This window comes from Dermacentor andersoni, chromosome 1 (assembly GCF_023375885.2).
Source record: "Dermacentor andersoni chromosome 1, qqDerAnde1_hic_scaffold, whole genome shotgun sequence".
Classification (NCBI taxonomy): Eukaryota; Metazoa; Arthropoda; class Arachnida; order Ixodida; family Ixodidae; genus Dermacentor; species Dermacentor andersoni.
Window position 1 is genome coordinate 392,820,928 of NC_092814.1, and position 13,310 is coordinate 392,834,237.

The following is a 13,310-nucleotide window of genomic DNA, read 5'->3' on the forward strand; positions in this document are numbered from 1 at the left end:
ACCGACATTCGAACGCCATCAGACGGGCCGGCCGAAGCAGAGGTTGCTACCAGCGAGCCGCAAGTGACTGACCGGGCTGAAGTGACACTGCGTAGGTCGAAGCGGAAGCCCCGGCCCCCGGACCGCTTCACTCCTTAAGGGGGAAGAATTGTTGTGAATCAGCATGCGCCGCTGACACGTGTTTGTTTTGTTAGATTTACCGGCCTTGCCTCTTGTGAATGCCGCAGTGGCTGCGGCTGACGTCACAAGATAGACTATAAAAGCTACCTAACCTTTAATAAAGGTTCGTTCCTTGCCAACTGCTTCTCGAGTTACATCAGTCTGCCTCACACCCTCCCACTAATGCCGGCGTATAATCGCTATCGCGCTCCCGTATCATCATTTTCGGGGTCTTTAGCATGCTTCCAGTGAACGACTACATCCTCACCGCAGATTGAAAAACTCTGATAAAGATGTTCCACAGCGTTTCCCGCGTTACCACTTCACACTTAGACTGACCAGTAAGCTTGCCATTGCATTAAAAAAAATCAGTGGCATGAAAATTGGTTGTCAGTCTCTTTAAGTACATATTTCTCAATTGTGGACACAACATTCCATTAGTACTCAAGACTGCACCTCTAGTGCAGATTTTCTAAACGGCTAAAATTTGCTATTTGCTGCCTAAAATTCCAGTCTCTACTACTCGTAACAGTTTTGTTATATTGTCAAATTTTGTCTATAAATTCTTTACCAAGTAATGCCTGCCCAGTATGTGCATTAATGGTACCTGCATAGGCGATTTAAAAAACAAAAGATATTGTTCAAATTTCGGAACTGGTATTACTAATGTGGTTCAACTTCTCTGTGTGGCCTGCTCCTGTATTCCATACTTATGCAGTGTCTTATTTATAATTGCCTGTGTCTGCAATAAAAATGAAATGCTTTGATCTCGTGCACCTACATGGTCTGTTTGTTATTTTTGCAATAAATAAATTTCATAAACTCTTTTTATCACATCTTCATTTCAAAGTGAATCGAAGCTCCCCTCACTTGCGAAAATGGTAAAAGCTGGTCACATAGGTGCTGATGCTTGCTGCAGTGGCCATGTGCACTTCACTCTTCTATTTTGGATGCTCAACATATTTGCATTGCGGTAGGTCGAGTGAATTCCTTGAAAATTGAAGAAACAACTGTAGCTAGATTGTAGCAACGTGCTTGGGTATAATAAAATATTCAAAACCTGCCTCGTGACACCTTACTGCAGTAATTGTTTTTCTTCCTTTGTAAAACTAGTGAAGGGTGTTCAGGTAAAGACACCTGAACAAATTTTCAGTCAACTACCTATAGCATCAAGTGTGTATGAGATGAAATTGCTTGACTAACAGCTACGTGCATTTTGGGCTGTGCTAAAAAATTCACAGCTGGAATATTAGAAGCTACTGCAAGTCTGGATTTTTTAAAAATAATGGAAGCACATAGAGTTATACAGAAGATTTAGCTGGAATTACCAGTTTTCTGCGTGTGATGCACCACACTGCTTTCACAGAAGTGTTGTAAAACAGCCAGCTCACATTTTCATGATTATGCACTGCTTGGGTTGTTTCTGAATATGAAAAAGGTTACTACTAAGTAAAGATATTTAACCTACTACTGCTTATGCGAAGCAGGATGCAAGAGGAATGAATGTCGTCATTTAACATACGGTAAGGGCCTAACTGTGTTTTGAATTATTCCCTATAATGTAGCTATGTAAATCCTGTGAGAAAAACTTTCGCTATACTCCCACAGAAGGCTACTTTTGGAATCCCTGCAGTGAAAAGGCACAAAATGAAATCACACTTGCAGGTGTAGCTGAAATCCATTGCTTGCTGGTAGATGGATATGTTCCTACACAAGATCTAATGGGGTACCAGAGTCGAAATATCAATGGTTGGTCATTAATTCACCAGTAACATTTTAGACTGGCTACATGTTGAGAGCTATGGCACATAAGCAAGTATGGGCCTCATTATATTTAGCACAGTTCCCTTTGTAAAAGAGCACCACTTGATAAAGCTCACTATGTCAAAATATTTGCACGCACATACACTAGTGTTTTTGTTTTTTTCTCTGAAATTCGCATTGTGATTTTATTGCCAAAAAAAGAGGTAGTTGCGGCTCGGTGCTTTTCGTTACTGTTTACATGCTAAAAGAGCACTGCACTGCTCTTAGTAGCGTATTTATCTCCGTTGAAACAAAACCTGAGTGCCAAGCAGTATTCAAGCGAAGGAAAGTTATTAAAGTATCTGATTCTTTACCTCAATTACTAACGTTTGTCCAGTTTTTAATACGCTATGTTATTTCGAACCTTATACTACCTTGTGAAGTAGCTTTTTCGCACGAAACTTTTTGTAGGATTTCCGGAATCTATAAAATAACATCACCATATTCCCTAAGTTTATACGGTGCGATCTAATCGTTACCGCCGCGGTTCACGAATGCTGCATCTGATCGGCGTATATAGAATAAACAATCTGTTCTAGATACGCGAGTGCCCATACGTTATTAGGGCGGAGAAAGTGCACCGGTGAATGAAAGTCCAAAAAAACAACTAATGTATGCGCTGCATCTTACGCCGCGCGCTAAAAAAGGGCAGCGCCTTTTTCTTCACAATCTAATCCAGTCAGCTGTTTCGATGCGCTTTGTTTGCGATTAGGCGGAAAAGCGGTGCACAAGCGATGCAAAGGCGCACACGGTCGGTCGACGATACGCTAGGCATGTCGCCTGCAAAAACAGAGTGCGGCTTCGCCGCATAGACTTGATTGCTTCTCAGGCAAGATGGCGGACCTACGCGCAACTCTGCTACCTACTCTAAAGTGCAAGATATACTCCGGCGTAACGCGCGCGCGCGGTCACGCGCGGCGCGGTTAAGCGACGTCGGTGAAATGCGAGCACTCTACAGTCCGGCGTCACGGCGTGGCCGGCGTGCGCCGGTGCGCTTGGCGAACTCAACGCCGCCGGCGCGGACATAGAGCGTGTTCTATTCCACGCGGCTGCCGCTAGACCAGAATGCACTGCGCGCTGCAGCGGCCGCGAGCAGAGGCTGAATGGCGGCCTGCGGTGCGCGTACTGACAGTGCGGCTGTGGTTTTTTCAACATCCGTGTGTGATGACAGCGCGAGTGATGACGCCTGCTTGAAGCGATTCGCAACCATCCATGTGTATACGATGTGAAACGCATGGAATACCGCGACACAGAGCGGAAGAACAACGCGTGCGAAGCTATACGAAAGCAGTGTGGTCTCGCCACAGGTAAGCTGCATTTCGCAGCTCCTGTACTAGCTGGTGATAGTCGCCGAGTTGAGGGCGCTTGTCGAATAGCTCTCGTATGTACATGGTTCGCTTCCATTTTTGACGTAGCCGATGTACTAGCAATATGAGTGCGATGTTCTGGCTGTCAGGCACGGCGGCCGCATTTCGATGGGGGCGAAATGCGAAAAACACCCCTGTGCTCAGATTTAGGTGCACGTTAAAGAACCCCAGGTGGTCGAAATTTCTGGAGTCCTCCACTACGGCGTGCCTCATGATCAGTAGTGGTTTTGGCACGGAAAACCCTATAATTTTGTTTCTGGCTGTCAGGACTAGTTAACGCCATGCCGCAAGAGTTTTCGTTTTAGGCGCACAAACAGCGTGCGGAAAGAGAAAAAGCGCGCGCGCTACCCGAACGGCGCGGGTATATGCAAGACGCGCATGCGCCATGGAAACAGCTATTCGTCGCGGCCGTGAAGTTGCCCTCCCGGACGCACAGATGGCGCCAGCCTCGAGCTGCGCGTTAGCTGCGCGCGCACGCCGAACTGTAGAGGAAGCAAATTTCTTGCACGCCTGGCGTCGCTAGCGCAGCGTATCCGACTTCGCCTGCCGCGGCCTGGCGCGCCGAGAACGCTGGACTATATCTTGGCCTTAAGTGACTCGAGTCCGGCCGTGCACGATCAAGCACAGGATGGGGGGAGGGGGGAGTAGCAGGAACATAGAATAAAGAACAAACTTAGAGAAGGGAAACTGTACCTTCCGCCGTGGTTCGAAAATAAGCAGCGGCAGCGCATGGAACTTACTTTGGGGGACGCCAGATGACGTTGCTCAAACCGGAAGCGGAAGTGCACATTTTTTTTTTTTTTAGAGCAAAATTCAATATGGCCGTTTTTTGCCGGTCGCGTACGCTGGTACGCGCCGTGCTTGCCCTGCAGGCTATGCGGCATGCCTCAATGCCTTCGCTGCCGCGTGGGTGGTGCGTTCTAATTGCCAAGAGCCTCTACTGACGCCCATACAAACAAGCCACAAGTGAGTGAACAGAACGCGCGACTTTATTGGCAGAAGACAAGCAGTGTACATTCTCGTGCAATAGCAGAAATAAAGTTTGCATGTCGAGATACGCTGGAATCATTGACGCGAGCTCGTAAACGGCTCACCGTCGTCGTCGCACGTGGTGGTCAGGTTAACGAGCAACAACCAGCAGCGGAAACATATTGGACAGAGTGTGCCACTTGTTTGCAGCGACAGTCGCCGTTAAAAATGCCCAAATTGCATTGCGAAGCAATCGGGAGACGCAGGCATCTGCTATCGCAGCCTACACAGCGACATGGGCTACCCCAGATTTTAGCCATTCACTCCTTTCCAACCTGCACGTTTCTTTTCTTTCGGGGGCCGCTAATGTGTGGCTCACACTTGCTGTCTCACATTGTCTCACTATGGACAAGTCGCTTTCGTGGGCATCGCCTCCATCAGCTACTTTTGCGGGCCTTTCCAACCATCTGGCTATCAACTTCATACGCATCGGACTATGTAAGCACGTATGCTGGTCTCCGTTCATGCCTAATCGCGGCCGAGAAAGGCCAGAGGCACAATATGCCCATTGCTGCAGCAGGAAAGCGCGAACGGGGAGCACGAATCACGGTGCATGAAAATTGGGAGTCTATGTCGCTGTGCAGGCTGCAGGAGCGAATGCTTACTTCGAGAGACTGCTTCCCAGTGCAACCGACCAGGGCGCAATATTCTAAAAACATAACACTGCGACCATAACCAAGTGACATAACAGCAAAATTAAACAGCAATCAGTCACCGCATGAGGTTCAGACAATACATTATACATTGGCGACGAACCATATGGCAACAGTGAGCATTCACATACACGGGTCTCTTAGGGTACATTGAGCTGCCTACCTACAGGCGTAGTGCCTGCCTTCGTCGCACGTGGTGGTCTACTAACGAGCAACAACCAGCAGCAGAAACAGATTGGACAGAGTGTCCCACCTGTTTGCGGCGACAGTCGCTGTTAAAGATGAGCAACTTGCAGTGCAAAGCAATCAAGTGACGCAGGCATCTGCTGCCGCAGCCTACACAGCGACATGGACTACCCATCATTTTAGCATTGACTCCTTTCCAGCCTGCATGTTTCTTTTCTTTTGGAGGCCGCTAATGTGTGGCTCACACTTGGTGTCCCACATTGTCTCAATATGGACAAGTCGCTTTCGTGGGCATCACCTTCATCAGCCACTTTTACGGGCCTTTCCACCCAACTTCATACACGTCCGACCATGTAAGCACTTATGCTGGTCTCCGTTCATGCCTAATCGTGGCCGAGAAAGGCCAGAGGCACAATTTGCCCATGGCTGCAGCAGGAAAGGGTGAACGGGGAGCACGAATCACGGTGTGCGTAAATTGGGAGTCTATGTCGCTGTGCAGACTGCAGGATCAAATGCTTACTACGAGAGGCTGCTTCCCAGTGCAACCGACCAGGCCGCAATATTCGAAAAACATAAAACTGCGACCGTAACCAAGTGGCATAACAGCAAGATTAAACAGCAATCAGTCACCGCATGAGGTTCAGACAATACATTATACATTGGCTACGAACCATGGGCCCTATAACGTAAATCTATTCCTATAAGTTTCTATTCCAATCTCCTGACGTCAAATTTGCGTAACCACCAACGCAAGCACCGGGCGGTCACCCGCAGTGTTGTCTGTACAGACCAATCAAACGCTCTCCTCGTTCATAGGAGGTCACTTTTGTTTGCTTGAAAAACGAATAACATTGCCTACACTGAGCGGCTTGTCGTATCTAACTGGCTGACAAGAAGCGAGGAGAACGCTCAAGTGGAGAGGGATTCGATGGGGCCGAGCCACTGCACTGAAAGTCGATAACCGGATGAAGAGGGTGGTGCCGGCGTCTACGATTGGTCGGCTTTCCCTTACTTAGCTTGCGGTGGCTGCTCGAAAATCGCGGTGGCATGCAACGGAAGCTCAAGAATGACGCTAAAACAGACCCTCAGCAAATCAGAGTTGGCTGAATGAGGGGGTAAACGTGCCGAAAGTGCTCGAAAACGTTACACGGCCACGCAAGAAGCTTTATTATACGCAAATATACCCATGCTCTCCGGTAGGTGCGAGTAGCCAGTGTCCGAGCGATCGGCGGCAGCAATCTTTTATTCCTTTCGGAACGGGGCAGCCTGCGGCTATTCCGAAGAAAATTCACTTTTGTTCGGCATATTAATGCATCTTTATCGCGTACACGTCACTTTGACGCGGTGAGTTCTTGCGGTTTTGTGACGTCACGTGACAGGCAGGTGAAGTGGGTGCAGCCCTAAAACTTTTTACCAATAGCCGAGGGCTAATGGCGAAAAGGAGTCGAATCAGAAATAAGTGTATTTCTTTTTTCTGTCAAATCATGCATAATCAGTGTGTACACATCATATCAGATGGGGAGGTATCGCGGTATCCGTGACGTCGCGTGACAGACAGGTGAAGTGGGGGTGTTTGAAAAACGTTTTTGACCAATCGTGGAGGGCTGATAGCCGAATTGGAATAGAAAAGTTTGGAATAGCTTTACGTTATAGCGCCCCTGGCGCAGTTCATCGCGCACAATGGCCCTGATGGTGTCGCACAGATTGTCCGTGGCCAGTGATTGAATTCCTGCGTAGTTGGTAGAGTTTCTACGGCGGTTCAATGGCCGGTTCCGCATTTCGAGTGTCTTCTCGATGGTGGTGGCCTCGCGAAGGAACTCTTCTACGGTCTTCGGTGGGCTTCGTATCATTGCATCGAAAAGTTCTTCCTTCACACCACGCATGAGTAGGCGGACTTCAATTAAATTATGGGGTTTTACGTGCCAAAACCACTTTCTGATTATGAGGCACGCCGTAGTGGAGGACTCCGGAAATTTCGACTACCTGGGGTTATTTAACGTGCACCTAAATCTAAGCACACGGGTGTTTTCGCATTCCGCTCCCATCGGAATGCGGCCGCCGTGGCCGGGATTCGATCCCGCGACCTCGTGCTCAGCAGCCCAACACCATAGCCACTGAGCAACCACGGCGGGTTCCTTTCTTCTCCTAGGCTATATCCGGGTTGAACAGACGGCCCATTTATTCCATAAATACATCAACGTTCTCGTTAGGTAGCTGCACTCGGGCGTCCAGCATAGCTTCGGCCCTTTCCTTGCGCACGACGCTCGTAAAGGTGCGCAGGAAGCCGCTACAGAACAGGCCCCATGTTGTCATGGTCGACTCCCGGTTCTCAAACTACGTTCTGCGGCGTCTTTTAAGGCGAAGTATACATGCCACAGTTTGTCGCCGGAGTCCCAGTTGTTGAAAATCGCGATTCGTTCGTCAGTCTCCAGCCAGGATTCCGGGTCTTCAGTAGCTGCTCCGTGGAAGATCGGTGGGCCCCGAGGTTGTTGCAGGATAACGGGGGACGCTGGGGCAGCCATTGGGGTTGTCTTGGCCACGATCTTTGTCGTCTCAGGTAGAAGTCCGTGCTCTGGGGGTAGTGCTTGCAGTCTGCGGCTAGCACGCTGGTCTTGGGCGATGTCGGTTTTGTCCTCGCGCTTCGGGCTTGGATCGCGGCTTTGCGGGGGCATTCGGTTTTCGAGCGCGCCGAAGAAGCCCGACAGCTCGCCCGCCTACGGATCAAGAACCAGCAGCGTACCGACAGCCGACACTACAACCTCCGACGACGCTTCGTCGAGTACCAGCCCGCCGACCGTGTTTGCGTTTGGGCCCCGATACGCCGACGAGGACTGAGTGACAAACCATTGCGACGCTATTTCGGACCCTACAAGGTCATCCGACGTATTGGCGCACTGGACTATGAGGTCGTGGCAGACGGCATTTCGACTTCACAGCGGCGTGGCGCACGATCTGAAGTGGTCCACGTGGTGCGTCTTAAACAATTTTACGGACGCTGAGGAACTTGCTTATTTTGTTGTTCTCTTTGCTACGGGTATTTTCATTTATTACTTTCGTTTGCAGCATCGGGTCAATGCTTTATAAGAGGGAGGTATTGACACGTGTACTTGCCTATCTTTATTAGGCGACTTAGGTTCACCGCCTAACAAATGTTATCGCACAGCGCAGGATGCGCCTGCATGTATAGACGCGCCTGCATGTATGTTTCTGGAATCTTATCGATGGTTCCATCCGGTGTCTGTGACCGAACGTTGTGTAATCTGATTGCATGTGTGCGCGACGCGAATAATGTAGAACTTTGTGGAAGGCACGCGGATCCCAGCGATTACTCTGGAACATTCGACGACTGATGTGTAAAAGCCGCAGCGCTTGACCCGCTGATCAGATTTTCGACGATCGCCGACTGTGTTCGCCGCTGTCGCCGTTCTTTGAGTGTAGCTTGTTTGTCAGGGCACAAGTTCGCCCAATAAAACGCTAGTTTCGTCTTTCTCAGTTTGGCTGCTTTCTTGAGTCACTACCACGTGACAATATGGTCATGTAGTAGTGACAATCAATAATACAGTAGCTATACTGTGAATGACGAAACTAACCTTATATTGGGCGAACCTGTGCCCACAAAAACAGGCTACACTTTAAGCACAACGACATCGGCGAACACAGTCGGCGATCGTCGAGATCTGGGCTGCTATCTTGCACACGTTCGAAAAGCCGACGTTCGATTTCGCGTCGCGCGATTGTCCAGGCTGCGCCAATATTGCGGCCTAGGCCAATCTAGTGCAACGGCGTGAGGCGAAATCGAACGTCGGCTTTTCGAACGTGTACAAGATAGCGGCCCTGATCTCGCGGTCAAGTGCGTCGACGGCTTGTATACACGAGCCTTCGAACGTTCCAGAGTAATCGCTACTGCCCGCCGGTGTTCCTGAAAGTGCTACACCATTTGCATCGCGCGTACATGCAATCCGATTACACAAAATTCGCTGACAACAGACAACGGATAGAACCATCGATAAAATTCCAGAAACTTCCGATACATGCAGGGGCGTCCCGCGCTGAGCGATAACATTTCTTAGACTGTGAAAAGCGCTCACCCGAAAAAGGTAAACGAATCAAGGTGTCAATGCCTCCTCTCAGAAAGCATCGTCCCGATGCTACTAAGATTACAGAAGAGCGAAACACAAAAGGACACTTATCCAAAGTAATACAGTCAAAAGAAAAAGTCCAAAGTACAGCAACGAAAAATCGCAAAGTTCATTAGCGCTGGTACAACGACTTAAGTCGCATAACGTGGACTATTTCAGGTCATGAGCGGCGCCGCTGTGACAGCGAAATACCGCCTGGTACGACCTCATAGTCGAGTGCGCCAATGCGTCGGATGATCTTATAGGGTCCGAAATAGCGGTGCAAAAGCATCTCGCTAAGTCCTCTTCGCCGTATTACGGTCCAAATACAAACACGGTCGCTGGGCTGGTACTCGACCTAGCGTCGTCGAGGGTTGTAGTGTCGGCTGTCGGTCCTCTGCTGGTTATTGCTCCGCAGGCGGGCGAGCTGTTGGGCTTCTTCAGCGTGCTGGAGATACGTGACGACGTCAAGATTCTCTTCATCAGGGACGTGCGGCAGCATGGCGTAGAGAGTCGTCGTTGGGTTCCTGCCATAAACCAGCTTGAATGACGGGATAGATAGCTACCATGTCGTCGAGGGTCTTATTCAGGCATTCCGTAAGACCATTTGTCTGCGGTTGGTAGGCAGTTGTCCTCCTGTGGCTTGTGGCTGTATGACAGCATGGCTTGGGTGAGCTCCGTTGTGAATGCTTTTCCTCTGTCGGTGATGAGAACTTCTGGGGCACCATGCCGCAGAAGGATGTTCTCGACGAAGAATTTCGGCACTTCGGCTGCGCTACCTTTCGGCAGAGCTTTCGTTTCAGCAAAGCCGGTCAGGTAGACCATCGCCACGACGATCCACTTATTTCCGGATGCTGACGTCGGAAGGGTCCCAGCAAGTTCATCCCGATCTGTTGAATGGTCGGCAAGGAGGATCAATCGGCTGTAGTAATCCTGCTGGACTTGTCGGCGGTGTGTTGCATCGCTGAGAGTCTCGGCATGTGTTGACATAATGGGCGACATCTGCTGTCAGGCGCGGCCAGTAGTACGTTTCCTGTATCCTCGATAGCCTCCGGGAGAATCCGAGGTGCCCAGCGGACGGATCGGCATGCAGGGCGTGCAGTACTTCTGGACGCAGCGCCGAGGGAACAGCAAGAAGGTTGCTGGCGCGGACTGGTGAGAAGTTCTTTACAAGTAGGTTGTATTGAAGCGAGAACCGAGACAATCCTCGCTGAAATGCCCTAGGGGCACTGTCGGTGTTCCTTTCCAAATACTTGGCGACGCTTTCGAGCACCAGGTCTGCTCGTTGTTGTTCAGCGAACTGTTCCGCGCTTGTTATTCCGTGCAAGGCGTCGTCATGCTCGTCATTTTGCGGCGGCGGGTGAATGGCGGCGCGTGACAGGCAATCGGCATCAGAGTCTTTTTGTCCGGACTTGTAGGTTACAGTGTGTCATATTCTTGCATTCTAAGGCTCCACCGCGCCAGCCCTCCTGAAAGGTGATTTATATATGCATGGCCTGCCGTATAGGCAAAGAGTAATTTTGCTGTAGCGCATATGATGGCGAGGCATTCCTTTTCGGTCGTACAATAATTGTCTTCCGCTTTTGAGAGCGACCGGCTAGCGTAAGCTATCACCTGTTCAAATCCGTCTTTACTCTGGACTAGGACGGCACCGAGGCCTAGGCTACTGGCGTCAGTAAGGGATTCTTTATCGGCGTACTTGTAGAAGTGCGCAAATACCGGTGAGGACTGCGTGCGTCGTTTCAGTTCTTCAAATGCGCCGGCCTGCGGCGTTTACCACTTGAACTCGACATCACATTAGGTTAGATGGGTCAGCGGCCCACCGATGCGTGAAAAGTCATTGACACAGCGCCTGTACTGCGCACACATGCCAAGACATCTACGCACTGCCTTCTTATCGATGGGCTGCGGGAACTTTGCGATGGCGGCTTTCCTCTGCTGGTCGGGGCGGACTCCAGATTCGCTGATGACGTGGCCTAGAAACAGAAGCTCGTCGTAAGCAAAGCTGCACTTTTCCGGCTTCAGAGTGAGCCCTGATGACTTGATACCTGTAGTGCTGTCGGAAGTGGTCTAACGTGATCGTCGAAATTTCCGGCGAAGACGACGACGTCATCCAAGTAAACAAGACAGGTCTGCCACTTCAATCCTGCTAAAACCGTGTCCATCACGCGCTAGAACGTTGCAGGCGCCAAGCACAGTCCAAATGGCATAATCTTGAACTCATAGAGGCCATCTGGCGTGATGAAGGCGGTCTTTTCGCGATCTATTTCGTCAACTTCTATTTGCCAGTAGCCAGACTTGAGGTCCATCGACGAGAAGTATTTAGCTTTGCAGAGGCGATCCAATGCATCGTCTATCCGTGGTAGCGGGCCATACGTCCTTCTTCGTGATCTTGTTCAGTCGACCATAATCGAAGCAGAAACGTAGGGTTCCGTTCTTTTTGTTTGCCAAGACTACAAACGATGCCCACAGGTTTTTAGACGGCTGGATGATGTCCTCGCGCAGCATTTCGTCGACTTGTTGCCTTATAGCTTCACATGCTCGCGTCGAAACTCAGTAAGGGCTCGGGTGGAGTGGTCGAGCGCACTCCTTGGTTATTATTTGATGCTTTGCAACTGGTGTTCTTCGAATCCTCCATGACCTCGAAAAGCAGTCTTTGTATCGTCGGAGAAGATTTCTGAGCTGTTGGTGCGTGCTCACGGGAAGGCTTGGATTTATGTCGAAGACTGGTTCGGAAACTATGGTCTTCGGGGTAAATGTGGCGGAATTCGGGAGTACATACGCATTGCTGCTTTCTTCAATTTCTTCGATGTATGCGATCATCGTGCCCTTGTTGACGTGCTTGAACTCCTGTCTCAAGTTAGCATCATTTTCGCTTCTCCTCCACACACTCGAGCGATCCCCTTTGTGACGTAAATTTCACGATCGAGCAGTAGAGGTTGACCACCCTCGATGACGCCTTCTACGTCTGCGGGTGTTTTGGTGCCGATAACAATTGCAATGCTTGAGTGAGGCGGGAAGCTCACTTGATCTTTAAGCACACTCAAGGCGTGGTGACTACGACATCTCTCCGGCGGTATCGCTTGATGTTCCGACAGCATTATCGAGTTCAGGTCGATGACTGCGCCGTACTGTTTCAGGAAGTCTGTACCGAGAATGACGTCTCGTGAGCACTTTTGGAGGATAACGGAGGTGGCAGGGTAGGTCCTATCATGAACCACAATTCTTGCCGTGCAGATTGCAGTCGGCGTTATTAGGTGTCCTCCAGCTGTCCGGATTTGAGGGCCTTCCCATGTAGTCTTAAGTTTCTTCAACTGGGCGGCGATGGTTCCACTTATCATGGAGTAGTCGGCTCATGTGACAACTAAGGCGGTGACTGCGTGGTCGTCGAGAAGCACATCGAGGTCTGTGGTTCTTTGTTTTGCGTTGCAGTTTGGTCTTGGCATGGGATCACAGCTGTATCGCGTTGACGTGTGGCTGGTACGTCGCGTCGTCAGGTAGGTCCGATCTTGGTCACTTTGGTCGGTGCATTCTTTGCATGCAGGCTTCGTCGGGATGGCGGCGTGCCGTTGTTGTTCCGCCTAGATAGTGTCTTTGGCGTCTTCGTCGGCTGCGGAGGATCTTCGTCAGTTCGACGAGCAGGAACTGCAGCTACATCGGTTGCTGCATTTAGTTTTCCTGATGTGGGCTGACGGACCGGCCGCGGTCTTGGCCAATGTATGGTCGGTGTTGTGGTGACAGGTAGCGGCCTGCTGGGGGCGAGCGGGACGGTTGTCGAGAACTTCACTGAGTGGAAGCGAGGTAGCCGGAGATGTCACGTGGGCGCAAGCCAAGCTGTGGACGCAACGCGTTGACGGCGAACCCTATAAGCCAAAGTCGCGGCATGGGCATCGGCGCTACATATGGCCGGCTTCTCCGCAGTGATAGTAGGACGGGAATGGTCTGGGGCTTTTCAAATGTCCCGTCTTCCTCGCGCAGCTGAACAGGGCGACAGG